This window comes from Haemorhous mexicanus, chromosome 8, assembly GCF_027477595.1.
Source record: "Haemorhous mexicanus isolate bHaeMex1 chromosome 8, bHaeMex1.pri, whole genome shotgun sequence".
Lineage (NCBI taxonomy): Eukaryota > Metazoa > Chordata > Aves > Passeriformes > Fringillidae > Haemorhous > Haemorhous mexicanus.
This window is the reverse complement of record NC_082348.1, coordinates 12,355,075-12,370,875: the sequence shown is the minus strand read 5'-3', so window position 1 is coordinate 12,370,875 and position 15,801 is coordinate 12,355,075. Positions and strand designations below refer to the sequence as shown.

Below are 15,801 nucleotides of genomic sequence, written 5' to 3'. Positions count from 1 at the left end.
GGAGGTGTGGGGGCTGTGTGGAGCTGGTGGGGGGGGAGGCGTAAATAGCCTCGAGGGGAACGAGCTGCGGGGGCAGGTCGGGGTCTCTAAAATGCAATGAACTCCGCCGAACGCCTGAAACGGATTTTTATTTTAGCGTGTTTAATAAAAAACTTTGCGATCCTGTGCTTTCTAGGCACATGTGCGCGTTGCCCTGGTTATGGGCAGGGAAAATAGGTTTGAGTGCTGTCGTTGCATTCCTCTGGTACATTTTTAGTGTCTCCCTCGAGCAGAAGGCTTGTATAATCGCTATGTCTATATGCGACGGAGGCTTTTCGTGTACCTGGTGATGGGTTAATTCGTGCATGCTGTTGCAGCACCGGCTGGAAGAGGCATAACGTCTTTTTCCTTTCAAAAATCTCCAAGAGCTAGTAGCTAAAACTAGATAGTTGCCAGTGTACGTGAGATGTTCCCACCTCTGGTCTGTTCGAAGGATATACATCGTTCAGATGTAAAATACACGTGAACGAACTTTATGCTGTTATTTACACCCATTCAGGACTTCAATGTAGCCGAGCTGTTACAATTTTTTGAACTGTGAGATAGAAAATATTTGTGTGACTTGTGTATTACAGAAGTGCTAATGGATCTCAGCTGAAGAATAATTGTTAGACTGCAGTGTGCACATACATTTGCTCACCCACGGGGCATTTCTCTTGCCCTGAGCTAAACTCCGAGTTCAGTGGTAAGGGGGTTTTGTGAATGCACGTTTGCCTGCTTATTTTGGCAAATAAGTGCTCCATAATGTTGGGAGCCACCGACGTGTTCACAGGCATGCAGACATTGTGTGCTCCTCACATTGTAAATGTGCGTTGCAGGAATACAGGAATGAGTTACATTAGAATTGGTAAAGCTATTTTTTTATTAGATATGTATATTGTAGGAAAGTTTTCTAGTTCATTGCTTGAACATAATATATTCAGTATTGTAATCTTATGGATGCCATTTTCTTGACAATGGATTTCTTGCTTCACTGACCTAAAAAGTTGTTTTTACATATTGGCATGACTCTGGCTTGCACCATGTTGATAAATATGATTCTGGGTGATAAGCTTACAAATATGTACATGTGTGTCAATATGTTTCCCAGGCAAGTTTATACTTTATAAACTCAGAAATCTACTGTGGGTCCGATTTTTTTTGCTATAATTTTGTTGTCATTACAGTTTCTTTGTATTTTTAGATGATGTGTGTGTTATTAATTTTAGTTTTTCAAAGTCAGATTAAACATTGAAATACAAATGCATGTTCTTCACAAGCAGAAATGTATTAAATAATTTTACCTTTCAGTATGTTTTCCTTATGTTTGCAGTTAAATTTGTTTGGGATCAGATTTACCTGTTTAGAGTTTACTTCGATGGTTACTTGTTCAGCAAAATTGCCCGTGGAATGTACTGTTTGTTGCCACACTTTACAATTCTCGTGTCCCGTTAATGTCTAATTTAGGTTGTACATAACAGTATTGATTGAACACCCTTGCTAAAAATACTTCCAGGGTTGGGTACACTTACACCATAGTAGCAGGAAAGTTCGGCCAATACTGTTTTTCCGTGAATAGAATTAATTCATTATTAGCAGCTATATTTTTAAAGCATGAACAAAAACCAAAATTCTGTAATCTTAGAAGTAATGCTAATGGCTCTGTGGAGTGGATGAGCTCTCTGTTAATGAGCAGGGTTCATGTAGTACTATTTACATGTCACTGCCATTAGCATATTTGAAATAGATGGTAAGTTAATACTCGGGGTACCTCATTTTGGCTCAAATCCCGCTGTGGCCCCCATTTGGGCAAATGGATCCACCTGCACAGAAATCGCTGCAGGAACTTGAGCTCCAGCATTGGTTCAGTGGACATCAGGCCTGTGTTTGTCGTGGGCATTTGTTTTGTGTGAATGTTTGGTTGTGTTTGTGTGATGTCATAGGGGCTTCTGGGCATGCAGAGCTCCATGGCTGGCAGCTTCATACAATAGTGTGTGACATGATTGCTGGGGATAAGGGGACTTCTAAAAGGTTGCTTTCATATTGTAACAGCACTGCTGAAAGGTCCTGAGCAGCGTCTGGGGGCTCCATTTCACTGGGCCATTATTTGTGGTTGTTACTTTATAAGTATTTTGTTGGGTGTACATGGGAGTATTGTGCATTGGTTTGTGTGCACATATAGAAAGTGGGATGCACACTGAGAACTGAGGGGAGGTTATACTGGAGGCAAAGGTAGCCAGGATGGCTCAGCCATCAGCTCACCTGTATGTGGGAAAAAGAGCAGCTTGCTTGGGGCAGTTTAGGCTTTGGATGTAGTCAATGGTTTGGGTAAATGTCTTAAAATTACAGTGGATTGAATAGTCTGTTCTAACTTTTCACCTGGTCAAAACTTTATTAAAAGAAACCGTAGACATGTACATGGCTTTTTTTGGTGTTTGAATCAATGTTAGACTATTTCCCCTAAATTGATAAATAAGTACATTTCTGTGGTTTGTCTTCTTGGGTCTTCTTACGACCAATAGTTTGATCCTCTGATTCGTCATGATTGTGCCTTGCTACTCCCCTCCCCCAGTTTGGGTTTAAATTTGGTGCAAGATCATATGAATCCCATGCCTTCACATCCTGTTTCTGTGTCACCTCACTTCCATTCTCACAATAAAAAAATGGTCAAACAAGAGAATCTTCCAGCAGATGGTTGACTGTGCTTTTTTTTTTTTTTTAAATACAACATTTTTACTCTGGTGCTGTCACTTTTCATTAAATGCCCAGACAAAATTCTCATGGGTATTAATGTCCTCCAACCTAAATAACTGTAAAAATGGTTTGTGTATATATATATAAAATATGGAATTGTTCATGGGGGAAAGAAGGAACTGTGGAGGTGGAAGAGCAGAGGGAGGGGAGAATGGCCTGAGCAGGAGACAAAACCCAAGGAGCTCAGCAGTGTGCTGGTAATACAACAGCAGGTCTTTGCTGTCTGGACCAGCTGTTCCTGTATGCTTGTTTGGGAACAGAGACTATTTTTCCTTCAGGACTTGTAATCCACTGAAGTAGCACAAAAACAATTTTCTCTAGGCTTTTGAAAACTAATTTATAAAACTTTGGAGTTCCTTTTAAGTCTATATAGATACACACGCATATATATAATTATTATAGTGTTATATATGCAGTTACATATTCAAAATCTCCATCTTTATTTTGGAGAATTCCAGAATTAGAAAACTGTTGCTGTTTGCCACTTATAAAATAAATTACTTCAAGTTTATAGCAGTTAAAGGGTTCACAGAAGTTTCATTGATGTGCTGACATACCAGAATTCAGGGTCCAGATGTGTAGGTTAAAAGAATCTGGTTAACAGCACACTGAAGTCTGTGCTGGTTGTATGCTGTGTCCCACTACATGCCACAGAATGTTACAGCTGGTGGTCACAGAGATTCTCAGTAGATCAGACAAACATAACTTGATGAATTTCTCTTTGAAATGTGAGAATTGAACCAGCTTCTCCTTTCTCAGCTTATGCACCTTCAAACAAAGACTTGGTAGGGTGATGCAATTAGGCCTCTCTTGGCACCCTACTTTGTCTCACACTGCAATTACTCTTGGACAAGTTTACTGTGACTGTTGAATGATAAATGCAATTCCATTTGTGTGGTTTATGAGACACTGCCGTCTCTACAGTTACATGAGGAAGGGGGAAATGGCCAATATCCATTTTAAAATAAACAGTCTTTTGATTATGAGTATTTATGATCTGTAATGAAGAACGCTCTGGGAAATATTTTTCCTGATTGGAGTGTGAAGTGAGCTCTTCATTGCTACTTCGCAGTTTTCAGTCTGACCCTAAGATTGATGAGGGAGAAACAGACAATCCACTTCTTATGGCACGTGCATTCTTACATGGCCTTTCTGGGTATTTCTTATCTTTTTCAGGGTAACTAGATTAGAGAATAATAACTGAATTATTCTGCATGACCAAAAGCCCAGATCTTCCAATGACAATCAAATGTAGTACTGCTAGAGATTAACAATTTCATACTTGGAATTTTTTCTCTTTTTTAAAATTAGAATGGAGTAGATAAGCTTTAAGGAGGATGTATTCATTTCTCTTATTAGCCTGGGTTTTGGACTTTAAATTAAAAATTGCTCAATATCTGCTAGTCAAAACCTTGTTCTGACTGGTGCTTTTTCTTGGGAAACATCAGTTAAAGTCTGAAGGTATTGAGTTCTGTATGACTTTGCTATTTTGTTTGATGGTTTTACTAAGCCAATTGAAAAAAAAAATATAAGCTCTTTTCTGGTGTTTACTAGGAGTAACAATTTTAACTGGTTTGGTTTTGTGCTGTTAACTGCTTGGATTAAGCAAATGATCCTCATTTTGTCTCCAGAAGGATATTAACTTTTAAGACAGCTGAGTGTATTTTAGCTTTTCCTGAGTCCTGTGACCAGTTTTTTGCGTTTGTGTACCAATATCTCTCTGACCTACAAATCACCCACCCTCTCAAAAACCCACCCAACCAACCAAACCTCCAAGGAATGGTTTGTGTCTGCTGCAAAAGACAGAAATGAGAAACAAATTATATCAGTATTGCTTTGAAACTTGTGTCAATTACTGAGTGCAATGAAAGTTACATAGGTGGTGTTTTCTTAGATGAGAAAACGATTCTTAGTTAAGTAGTTTGCTTTTTTTATGTCAGATTTAAAACCAGAAATTGAAACTGTATCTGCAGCAGATCGCTGTCCATGCAGCAGCTGGTAAAAGAGCCTGCTGTGGCTCCTTTGTCTCAGAGATGTGCTGGCATACTTTGTCTTGGAGGAGGTTAACAAGCAAGATTTCTGTGTTTCCTGGTCACAGTGGAAGGTGGTATGGGCAAAAGAGTCCAACAAATGCATTTGATAACACTGCAAAGGTGTGTTTTTCAAAGGAGAAATTCAAGTGTGACACACCAGTACTTGTGCTTTCTTGTATGTGCCGATAGAGATACAGTGCTGAAGAAACTGCATACTTACTTCAGGCTTGAATAGAACTGGAAATGTTAATTCCTGACCTTCAGGTAGGGAAATTACCACATGGTCAGTAAGAGCACCTAGAACATATAGCAGTCACTGAAAGAACAGTTATTACTACTGATGTTCTCTGAAATTCCAGCTTAGCACAATTTTTTATCTGGGCTGAGACAGAATTTCTTGATGGTGCTTTCCCTTATATTTTCATAGGCCATGAAGTTGCAAAATGTGTTAGTTGTAATTAAAGTTCTTATAACTTTATATGATTTGAACAAAAAATAATCCAAAATGTAATGTATTTCTCTTGGTACTGAAAAGAAATGCTTCTCAGATTTTACAGCTTTGACCCAATGTTTTTGCTTTTAAAAAATGACTATTTATGAGGAAGATCACATAATAAAACTGGGTTTGTTTTGTTTGTATTAGCCTTATCAGTGAATTCAGAGATTTTTTGGGACAAAACCTGCAGTCCTCCCATGCAAAATTGGCTTTGGAGAGAGTTAAAATTAACATATGTCACTTTGCATTTGTCTGTCTTGATACATGCAACAAGCTAGTAGTGTCATCTGAAAAAGTGAGACATATTTTTGTCTTTTGATGTGTAAATAAGGTTAAAGATGACCAGTGCTGATGTCCAGTGATGTGTTGCATTGTAAGTTGTTTTTTCCCATACGAATTGTGTATGTGGACTGCATATGCCAGTTTTGCATTGTCTCTAAACTGCATAGAGCCTCAGTACTGCTCTTAAAATGTTTTTCTGAGTTTATTGCATGCCCCTACTTAGAAAAACTTTACTTTTGGAGAAGGGATGTGTATCAATTTGTTTGACTTAAAAATAAAATTTTATGGAACTTGGCATTTGAGTTTTAAATCTGTGGCCTGTAAACTCCAAACTGTGAGCTGCTATTAAGACTTCCTTTGGAAGAGGCTCTTGTCTTTTTTTTGGGAGGCAGGCTGCAGTTAGGATTGATGCCACAGTCTGTTTTTAGTACTTGAGTGCAAATGAGGCTATGGATAGGAATCCTAATCTACAAGTAATTCCCCACTTACTATGTTTTAGGCTTGTGTGTTGACTCTGTAAGGAGACGTTGCATCCTGTTAGCGCATCCAAGTGCACCTGCTTTCCATGGAGCAGATCTCTTTAATATTTGGAAGGATGTAGTATTTATGAAAAGAAGGTTTTGAAAGACTGAAATGTGTCTGCCTCTAAAACTGAAGGGGTGTATCATCTTTGTCTAAGCTGGGATAGAAAAGAGGGGAAAGAGGAGAAGGACAGCTGCCCTGCAATAAGTTTAAAGTGTGTTGGGTTTTGGTAAACACAATGAAAAAGGAGAGGTAAATATTTTTTTTTTTATTGTCCATAAATCTCATGACCTGTTGGGAAGCTTGTGCTGAAATAACTGTGGCACGTATCACCACAGGAGGGAGAAACTGAAATGCAGAAGTTGTATTACAATGGAACAAACACACCAGATGGTTACATTATGGGGTCTTACCTCCAAGTGATTTGGTTTTTTTTTTTTTTTTTTTTGGCTTATTTGTTTCCTGTGGGCTTAAGTGAGACTACTGATTTAGATTCTTCAGTACTAAGAGCTGATGCAGTTGCTGCTAGTTGTGGTTCTGTCACCTCTTCTCAAGTTTGCTATACATGCAGCTAGGTGAGGAGGGACAGAGCGTTAATGGTGACAAAAGCTTGTTACCTTTCTTAACCCTTCCCTAATTAATATTTTGCTTCTCCCTTCATTGTATGATATATTAAAATATACCATGTAAGTCAGATTTGCAAACTTCTCAGGCTGGAAGTGGCCTTAGATATTCAAATTTCAACTAAGGAAATAATTTTGGAGTTTGTTGTTGGGAAAAGGTTATTTTTTGCTTTGCTTTCCTGGGTGGTGTAATGTGGTTATAGTTTTTTGGCACCTTCACCTAATAGGTTTGCTATTACTTAAGAGACAGTATTGGTGATACTGTCTCTTCCCTTTTCTCATTGTATAGATTTGAGTATTTTGTTCTACAGTTCCTGGATCTGTTTGGGGAAGTGACCATATGAGTGTGTGCCTGGGGAGGGATGCAGTGTGGTGGATGTTCCCTGGATTCTTTTGGCAAAGCTGTTTTTGACTTTCCACAATCCCTATGCTTGCCGGAACTGTGGACTATGTTCAAGCTTTTCAATAGTTAAGTAAATTGTATAGAATTGAATAACAGACATCATAAAGATATTAATTAAAATATTGCTGCTTTCAAAAGCATGCCACTTGGAAGATTGAGAGAGGTACAGTAAGAAAATGAGGTGTGAGTAACCACTAAGGATGTGTATATACAGTTACACTTAGAACAGAATTCCTCAGTAGAGGACTAGAAAATGGATTGAAAATGAACATCTGACTAAAAGTCCTGCAAGAGGAAATTCCTGCAGGAGAACTTCATTCTTGAGATTAATTAAATGCAAGATTAGAAATTCTCTAGATAGCTGTAAGCTATTTAATAAAACTGAAGTGAGCAATTAAAAGACTCGGTTGTAGTTAGTAGCAGAAGCATTGCCTCCTTTTAATGATCGTGGTGCTGTCCCCTCCCCAGTTACATATGTTCTCCCTCCTTTTACAGGAAAGCTATATGGGAGCTCATTAATGCTGGATGCTTTCTGCAGGATTTTCATAAAAAGCATCCTTCTCTGAATAAGGGTGATGTAGATAATAACTTCTTTGGCATTGGAAGCACATACACAGTCCTGAGAAAACAGAAATAAAAGTGCTTTGTAGAAATTATACTAATGAAATGTATGTGAGAGAGTAGCTTGAAAGAGAAACCTGATTAACATCTGAAACTTCAGCTCATGTTCAGCCACCTTTGAATAGAACTTATGTTGCCAGTAAAGCTACTTTGTCAGATCTCTGTTTTCTATTTCTAAGTTACATTGATGTAAGCATTTTCCAATCCACCTCTTTACAGTATTTTTTCCCTTTGTTTGCCAGACAAACAGATTCATTCTAACTGTTGTGGGAAATGATTGTAGCTGCTCTGGTATCTGCAAAAGCCTTTTTCCACTGAAGTCTTTCATATTCATTTGATTATCGTGGTGTGCCATGATAACTGTATGTGCTCCAACAGTTGTGTACAATAAGCTCAGATGTGTTATATGAGCAGAGACCCATCCCTCATCGGATACTAGTGCGAGATAGCAAATTCTGTCATCGTGTTAGGGACAAAGATGTGAAACTGCAGATTCAAAGAAGTTGCCATAGTTCAGCAGAATGAGTGTGCCATGAGTAATTAGGAAAAATAGAAAAAAAATTAATATATGTATTGAGTAATGCTGTAATAATAATAATTTTAAATTGCTTCAAAATAAGATACTACTTAAGTTGTTGAAGAGTACTCTGTGCTGAGATTATTTTAGAAGTGCTCGTTACTTTCAATGAGAAAACAAATGTGGTTTTTATTAAAATAAAAATAGCCTGATACAGAAGTTCTGAAGATAAACTTATTAATGTTATTATTTTTCTGCTGTAAACAGAAAGCTACCTTCTAAAAATCTGCTTTCCAGACTTAAAGGTCTCTTGTTAGTACTCAGAAAAACCCACAGTGAAACCTTTTCTTTTGGCATTGTATAAATATCCTTATTTTCTTAGCATAATTAACATAATATACACTTTGGATATATCTGTATGCATAGTAAGTAAAATGTCATCATATTGGGTGTATAGTGGACAAAAAGATGGAGTGATTGCATTTTAAAATTCTGTAACATAAAACTATGCTTTACTATAGATTATATTTCAAGAGTATTGCAAGTCATTTAGAAATAATGTCTGAGAAGCAAATACCAGTGTTTATGCTTCCTCTTCAGGAGTGATGGGGAAATGTGTTTTGAATATTGTTTCTGTATCAGACGTATTTTCTGTCAAACCATGTCATACATGCTTGCACTTCAAAAAATGTTGAAATGTTCTGTTGACTTTTTGAAACTTTTTGGCAATGCGACACTCTCCATTTATTTTGTCCTTTGTTTAACAGTTTTTGTGTGTGTTTTCAAAAGCACTTCCATTCACCATTCAAGGAATTCAATAGAATTCTAATAGGAACTGCACATAAATAACTGCAGAAATCAATGCTTCAATTCAGCCAAGAGTTTTTTTGTGACTTCAAAAGCCACAAGAGCATTTATTATTAGAAACATACAATTGACTTTTCTTGTATTATCATTTTGCATAGTGATTTGGTTTTTACCACCACAACAAGATGTTTGACAGTTTCATTTGAAAATGATGTATTTACATTCGGCATTCCAAAACAGTGTAATTTTTATCTATTTTCTCAAGCTCTATACATGTTATTTTGCATGTTGAGCTCCGTGCTAAGGTTGTTAGTGAAATATTCACTGGTGGATTTTTCCTCAGAGATCAACCAAATGTTAGGCACAATCTCCTGTTCTTATACTGTGATGAAAACGTAAAAATAGTCTTCAAAGAGTGGAGTTGTTTGGTTAATTTTCATCTGTTCAACCTGTGCTGTATAAAGCATATCCTCTCCTCCAAAATACTCAATTTTCTGATGCTAACAATCATAGAAGTGACCAACCTGTGATCATGCAGGGTTATGCTGGAACTACTTCCAGGCTTGAGTGTTCATGTTACACCTCAGGCCATGTCATCTGGAACAGTTCCTTTGATCCTGAAGTTTTTAGGTGGGGTTCTAGGAAGTGAGATTCTCTTCAGGGAGGTGGTTTGAGCGCACCAGAAGCTTTAGAAAATTGATGTTTGACTTTTGAAGTAGTCCAAAGATTATGTGATATGAAATACAGCACTCTGTGTTCAGTAATGCTTTACTGCCTTATAAATGAGCCCTTTGAGTGGTGTTGCTTTTGGGCAGCTTGTGCAGTTCCCCTCAGGTAATGGTACACGCTGCCACCAGGGCTGGGGAGCACATCTACGAGGCAAGAGTTTTGTTCTGCTTGTCAGCAGGGTACTCAGATTAATGGATTTTTCTGTGTTCTAGTTTTACTTTTCACTGTTGCTGATAATTCAGAGAACCAAGTCAAGGTACCAGCAGGGCCTTTTAGATGACAGTTGCCTTTCCCCACACTCCCAATCTCCTAATTCCTGCTCACCAGACAGTCTGGTTCTGTGTGAGGAGAAGGAGGTGTTAAGAGCTTCTTTGTGGAATTTCACCTTGAGAACCAACTGATGCTGAGACTTGCTGCCACCAGCCCAGTCACCTTGAGATGCAGACCCACAGTCCCCTCCTCACCTACCTTGCTGCATGAGCAGGTGCATGTTTTGGCACTTGAGAAATTTTTCAGCTCAGTGGAGACGTAAGGAAGCATGGCCTGTCTCTAGTCTTTCCCTGTCCTAACACTTGGAGTGGAAAGACTCCTCAGATGGAACTTACACTGCACCCTGAGAAGTGTTTTGCTGGTGATGAGGGGAAAGAAGAGCAAGATAGAGTATGGTGAGGAGCAGAATTGGTAACACAGACAATATCATAGCTGCAGAGCCATTGTGTTCAGTGTTGTCATTTGGAATTATATGCATTTGGGATTTAAATCCTGTCATGGTGTTACCTTGAAAAAAAAAAATCAAGTGAAATTAGATCTTCTGTTGGTTCCTCAAAGTTCTTCCCCATTTCCTTTTCCACTTCTAATTCAGATTGCATTTGAGTCAGCTGCTTTCATCTTGACACTTATGTCATTCAAAGATCCACAAAGTTAGTATGTTAATGTCTGCATTTCAACTGACTGATAGGTACACCAAAACCTATCTTAATTTTGTCACTGCAGCATGAAGCTTCTTTTAATTTCCCAGGCTGTTCAGCATTTATCGAAACAAGATAATGGAATGTTGCTGGCACAATTTGTAAGCCTAATGTTTAAAGTCTATTAAACATGACTTTTTTTCTTAAAACACGTTATTGCCCTTCCTCTGTTCTAGGTGCTTTGAATGTAACAAACTTATAAGCTGGAAGAAATAATCATGGGCATCTAAAATAGTTTGGTTAGGGAAACTTGGTTCTGCTAAAGGGAAAAAAATAATTTTAGATCTCTCTAAAACTAAGCATCACTCTGTATTTTTAGGTTTATCTGTGTTCTGTTTCTTTATGAAAAACAGTTCATGACAGCAAGCAAGACAAACACAGTACCTCATGTTTTATTTGACATGGGTCAAATATTTATGGGTATTATCAATCTTCTTTGGCAGTGCTGTTCTTAGATAGCCAACCTCAAATATATATATATATATATATATATATATATATCAGAAAACATTTTGATACATTTTGCATCAAATGTTTATAATTTGTTTTGAATGCAAGAAGAAGAAACAGAAGTGGAAAAACCAGAAAATGCCAGAAGTGGTAGGAGTTGAGGAAGACTTGGAAAGCAGCAATCTAGCCAGCTCATGCAAGTAGGTGCCAGAAAACCTGAAACATGGATATAATAAAATATAGTATTGGAGCAAGAAATAAGTTATTATTTGATACAGCATAGTGTGTTTCATAGCTCCCCACTGTCAGGTAATCCCTTTTATTGAACTTTATGTCAAAATATATACAAGTATATACCTTGTTTGTAGAACAGGTAGTTAAAAATTTATCTCAGGGGCAAAAATATGGTCCTAAATTTGAGCTAAATCCTTCCCTGACCACTTTACTATGTTTTGTACTCGTCATCCCTTTCCCAGAAGTGCTTTCTTCTGCCAGGGCAGGGTCTGTGAGTGTGCTGCATTCCTTACCATAATAAAAGAACTGAATCTAATATCTAATTGATGTAATATTGAATGTCTTAGTAAGCATTCTATCAGCCATATATGGATAAAAATTGTTTCAAAGTGCTTGAAGGCTGTAATACATTCAGCTTCTGTGGTATCGTATGAAGTAACCTGACTGTTCTTATTTGACCTGCATATGGTTTAGGAACCTTAAAACCAAGTCCATTGAGGTTTTGCAATACTGAGAATCATGAGAGAGGACCTTTATCTGTCCCGTGGGCTGTGTGCCTGGCTCCATATCCTCATCTGAGGAATTCCCTCTCTACAACAGCATGACATAGTTGGTTTATGTTTGTATCTTATGACCTGCTAAAAATATTCTCTTTCCTTCCCACTTACCTTCTAAGATCCTTTTCAGCAGAATTGGTATATAACCACCTTGTATGCAATTCTGGTATTTTTGTAGTGGATTGTGCCTGCTTGACAGAATAAAGAAATTGTACAAACTTATGAAGGAAATGTATGTTTTCAGAAAATAGTTTTCTTTTATTATTCTGGATTGAATGCTGAAGCCATGTGCCTTGATCTTTTGGAGGAGGCCTTTTTATTTTTATTTCTTGAGAAAAAAGATTTTGTGGAGTCTTTTTACGCATCTTAAACATCTCATGTAGGAAGCAGAAAATATCAACATTTATGGAACATAATATTTGAACAAGTAAGAAATGACTTCATGTCATGTGATAGTTAAAAACTTCTATTCCTTGTCATGGACTCCTAAGCACTTACAACTTATGTTATGGAAAGTAAATTTAAAATATTGTTTCAGTATCAGTCTCCGTTTTAGAAAGAGAACATTGCTCTCTGCAAATCATCTCTCAATTTGTAACCTATAGTAACTAAGCTGTCTAATAGAGAAGTACAGCTAAAAATATATAAGGATATTCCTTCTCCTTTCCCTATACCCAATTAAACATTGGCTACTGTGTATAAATATTTTTCTTCTGTAGCAATTACTGTTCCATGCCGGCTAGTCACTTTCCAGAAGATGTTAGCTTAGCCACGCATAGTTAAGCCCATGTCCCCTCAGCTCTTCTCACTGCTGTATTGACTGCTATTTACTATAGTAGCAATACATCCCTTGAGCACTGCAGATCCTGTGAAACAAGGTTATCTATGGCTATGCAGATTCCAACGTGCATTTAAAAAATAGAATTATTCTAAATGTTAAGCATACTTTGGCTTTTCAAGGGAATGTGTACATTCACTGGCAACTTAAGAATTGTATTCATACATCAGAAGCTTTAGGGCATGTGCACAGGTGAGGCTGCTCCCCACACCTGTGGGAGCCTGCAGCGTTCCTGGAGGTAGATTGTTTCATCCAACTGCCTTTGCCTTTGTAAGTCCAGCGTCACCATCTCAGTACATGTCATGATCTTGTGTCACCAGGGCGTGACAGGGGTGTGTGCTCATTGCTGTGTGGATTGATAGGTTTTTGATTGGCATGGTGCAGCAGAACCAATCATGCAGGGGCTCAAGATCCAGGATGCTGCATTTAAATATTTGTTTGAAAGAGCCATACCATATCTGTGTGAAATAATGACAGATGTTTGGAAGGGAAGCAGCAAGATCCTGCTTTCTCTCTTCCTTCATCTGCTGGTGGTTTTCTGCTTTACCCACAACAGGTCTTTGGAGTCTGTCCCTGTACAGTTACATGGCATTTTCAGTTGAGTGAAGATGTATCAACCAGCTACATAATCAACTTGGCCTTGCCTACTTCCCCTCTGTTGTCTGAGCTGAAAGCTGTAAGCCAGTTATGTTGGATGCACTGGTTTGAAACTCTATATAGCACAACCTCTGTATTCCCATACATCAGAATAACATTCTTTGTTTTTCATTGGCAAAAGTGGCAATCATTATTTCCAATATGAGTTTATCTGTTTGGACTTGGATGTGTGCAGGATAAGAGACATTGTGAATTAAAAGTCTAGACTCTATCAATATTCTGGCAAATGGTAAAACTGAGTGCACAGAAAGAAACTTTAGTCAAAGTTCTGCTGCAGAGCCTAGTTGTCAGAAAATGTATTAGCACCAATTGCAATAGTCTTCCTTTTTGGAAAGGTCTCCAAAGTCATTGGTGGAGATAAAATCCAGTCTTTCCCGTGGTTGTGTGCCAAAGATGATATGCTAAAGGGATTGTAGAATTGATGCCAAGTTCTGTGGGTTTTAAGAATTGCTTGTTAACTAGAGATTTTTTTCTTTGAGTTGCATAAATTAACCTTTTTTCTAACAATTCATCTTTTGTTTATGTGTTACTGTTCCTTGTTCATTTGTACTGTCATCGTCATTCTCCCCACAGCCCTCATGCACTAGGCACTTTTCATACCACAGGGAGAAAAATTTTACATCAAAAGGGCTGGCACAGCACGTGCTGCGGATAAGAATGGGAGTGCACTCTTGGATCAGATAAAAGATCCGGAACTCAGTAATCCTGACGGTGATGAATAATGCGGAGACGTATCAGACTTGTGTCCTGTATACAGAGAACCTTCCTTGGTGTAGCCACATACAACTGATTATAAATCCATTCCTAGGTTTGTGTGGTTTTGACATGTAGCTACTCATGCAATAACTTTTATTCTGTAGAATATTTAACGATTTTAAAATATTCATTGTAAACCCAAACACAAAAGCATTTCTGGTATCTTTCAGTCAAAGAAATACTGGGCTGATAAAAGAAGGCACTAATGTATTATCTTTTAAATAGGGTGCATTGTATAAGCTTAGTGTTCATTTTCTGTGCAAAAGAAAGAGCGAGCATAAATTTGAAATTGTGAGGGTCATGTTGTTGATACATATTGATGTAACTATTATAAAAGACCTTATTCTAATGGCAGTACCTGATAAGAACAGCAAGAGATGTATGACCAGTGTGGGCTGCTGCCACTGACTCACTGTGTAATGACAGGCAAATTACTTGGTTTTCTGCATCTTGTTCTATTCCTTTATAAATGAGAAATAGTTTCCCAGTAAAACTCTGAGATCATTGGATAAAAGGAGATATTTTTTGTACGCCTACTGAGTATATAAATTTGAAGATAGAAAGTGCAGCAAATACCAGGTTCTGTGCAAGTCTTTTACCAGTACAGACACAGTAGGGTGAGTCTTGCTGCTCATTATGGACTGTATTAAGCCACGTTGTACTTTTGAAGACCTCTTAATGCACAAACAAAAATAGGGGTTTAGGTCAGATTTAGCACTTCAGGGCATATTCTGTTCAGTTTCTTTTTGTAGTTAAGTACAGCTTCAATAAAACTTCTCTGGTGTCTGCATTGGTAACTACCATTCCATTTTGTTTGATATGCCAGACGTTGTACCGCCTTCAGATGAAACAGTGCAGGGAGCCCTTTAGAGTAGCTTACTGTCAATCTCCATCACCTCTGTCATGTTATGTCTTTGGCTGCATTTTATCACTGAATTTTCATAATGTTTTGGGGAACTTGATCTTTTCAGAATTGTCTGCATTAACACTATAGTCTTAATCTTTCCCCTGGCACCTCCTGAAACAAAATACAAATTAGTGATTCAGACACCACAGAACAAATCACATGCTACTTGTTTCTTCCCAATGATTCTTCATTGTCATTGTTTGCTGTATGGTATGCAAGTCCTTGTGTGTTCTGTGGTGAAAGGGACATAAATAAGGCAGGAAATTTTAAGGGAGGTCTGTAGCAGATAAGTAGGGAAATGATGCAACAGTTTCAGGTATATATATGAAAGATGGTTTGGCTCCATAACATAAAAACATAAAAAGGCAGGCATTATTTCCGCACGGACATATGGAAATTAACAGGTTTGATATGTGCTTTGTTTTTTTAATAAAGTTGTACTTTTATTGTGATAGTCCATAAGTAGCTATGGAAATGGTGGGGAATACATGAAATTTCTGGTCTCCAGTGCTTCAAGGAAGAATGCACTGTTGTCTTTTTTTATGGTTGCTCCTCTGTTTTTGCACCTTCATCTCCTTCCATTCCATTTGTCATCATTTTTAATTCCTTTTTAATTTGCTCACTTTCTT

At 37.8% G+C, this 15,801-nt stretch overlaps 1 protein-coding gene across 3 annotated transcripts in view; it reads left to right on the top strand.

The window, feature by feature from the left end:
• The window catches only part of PTPN4 (protein tyrosine phosphatase non-receptor type 4), a 109,388-nt gene that overhangs the window by 389 nt on the left and 93,198 nt on the right, over positions 1-15,801 (top strand). The gene's annotated exons all lie outside the window — the stretch shown is intronic.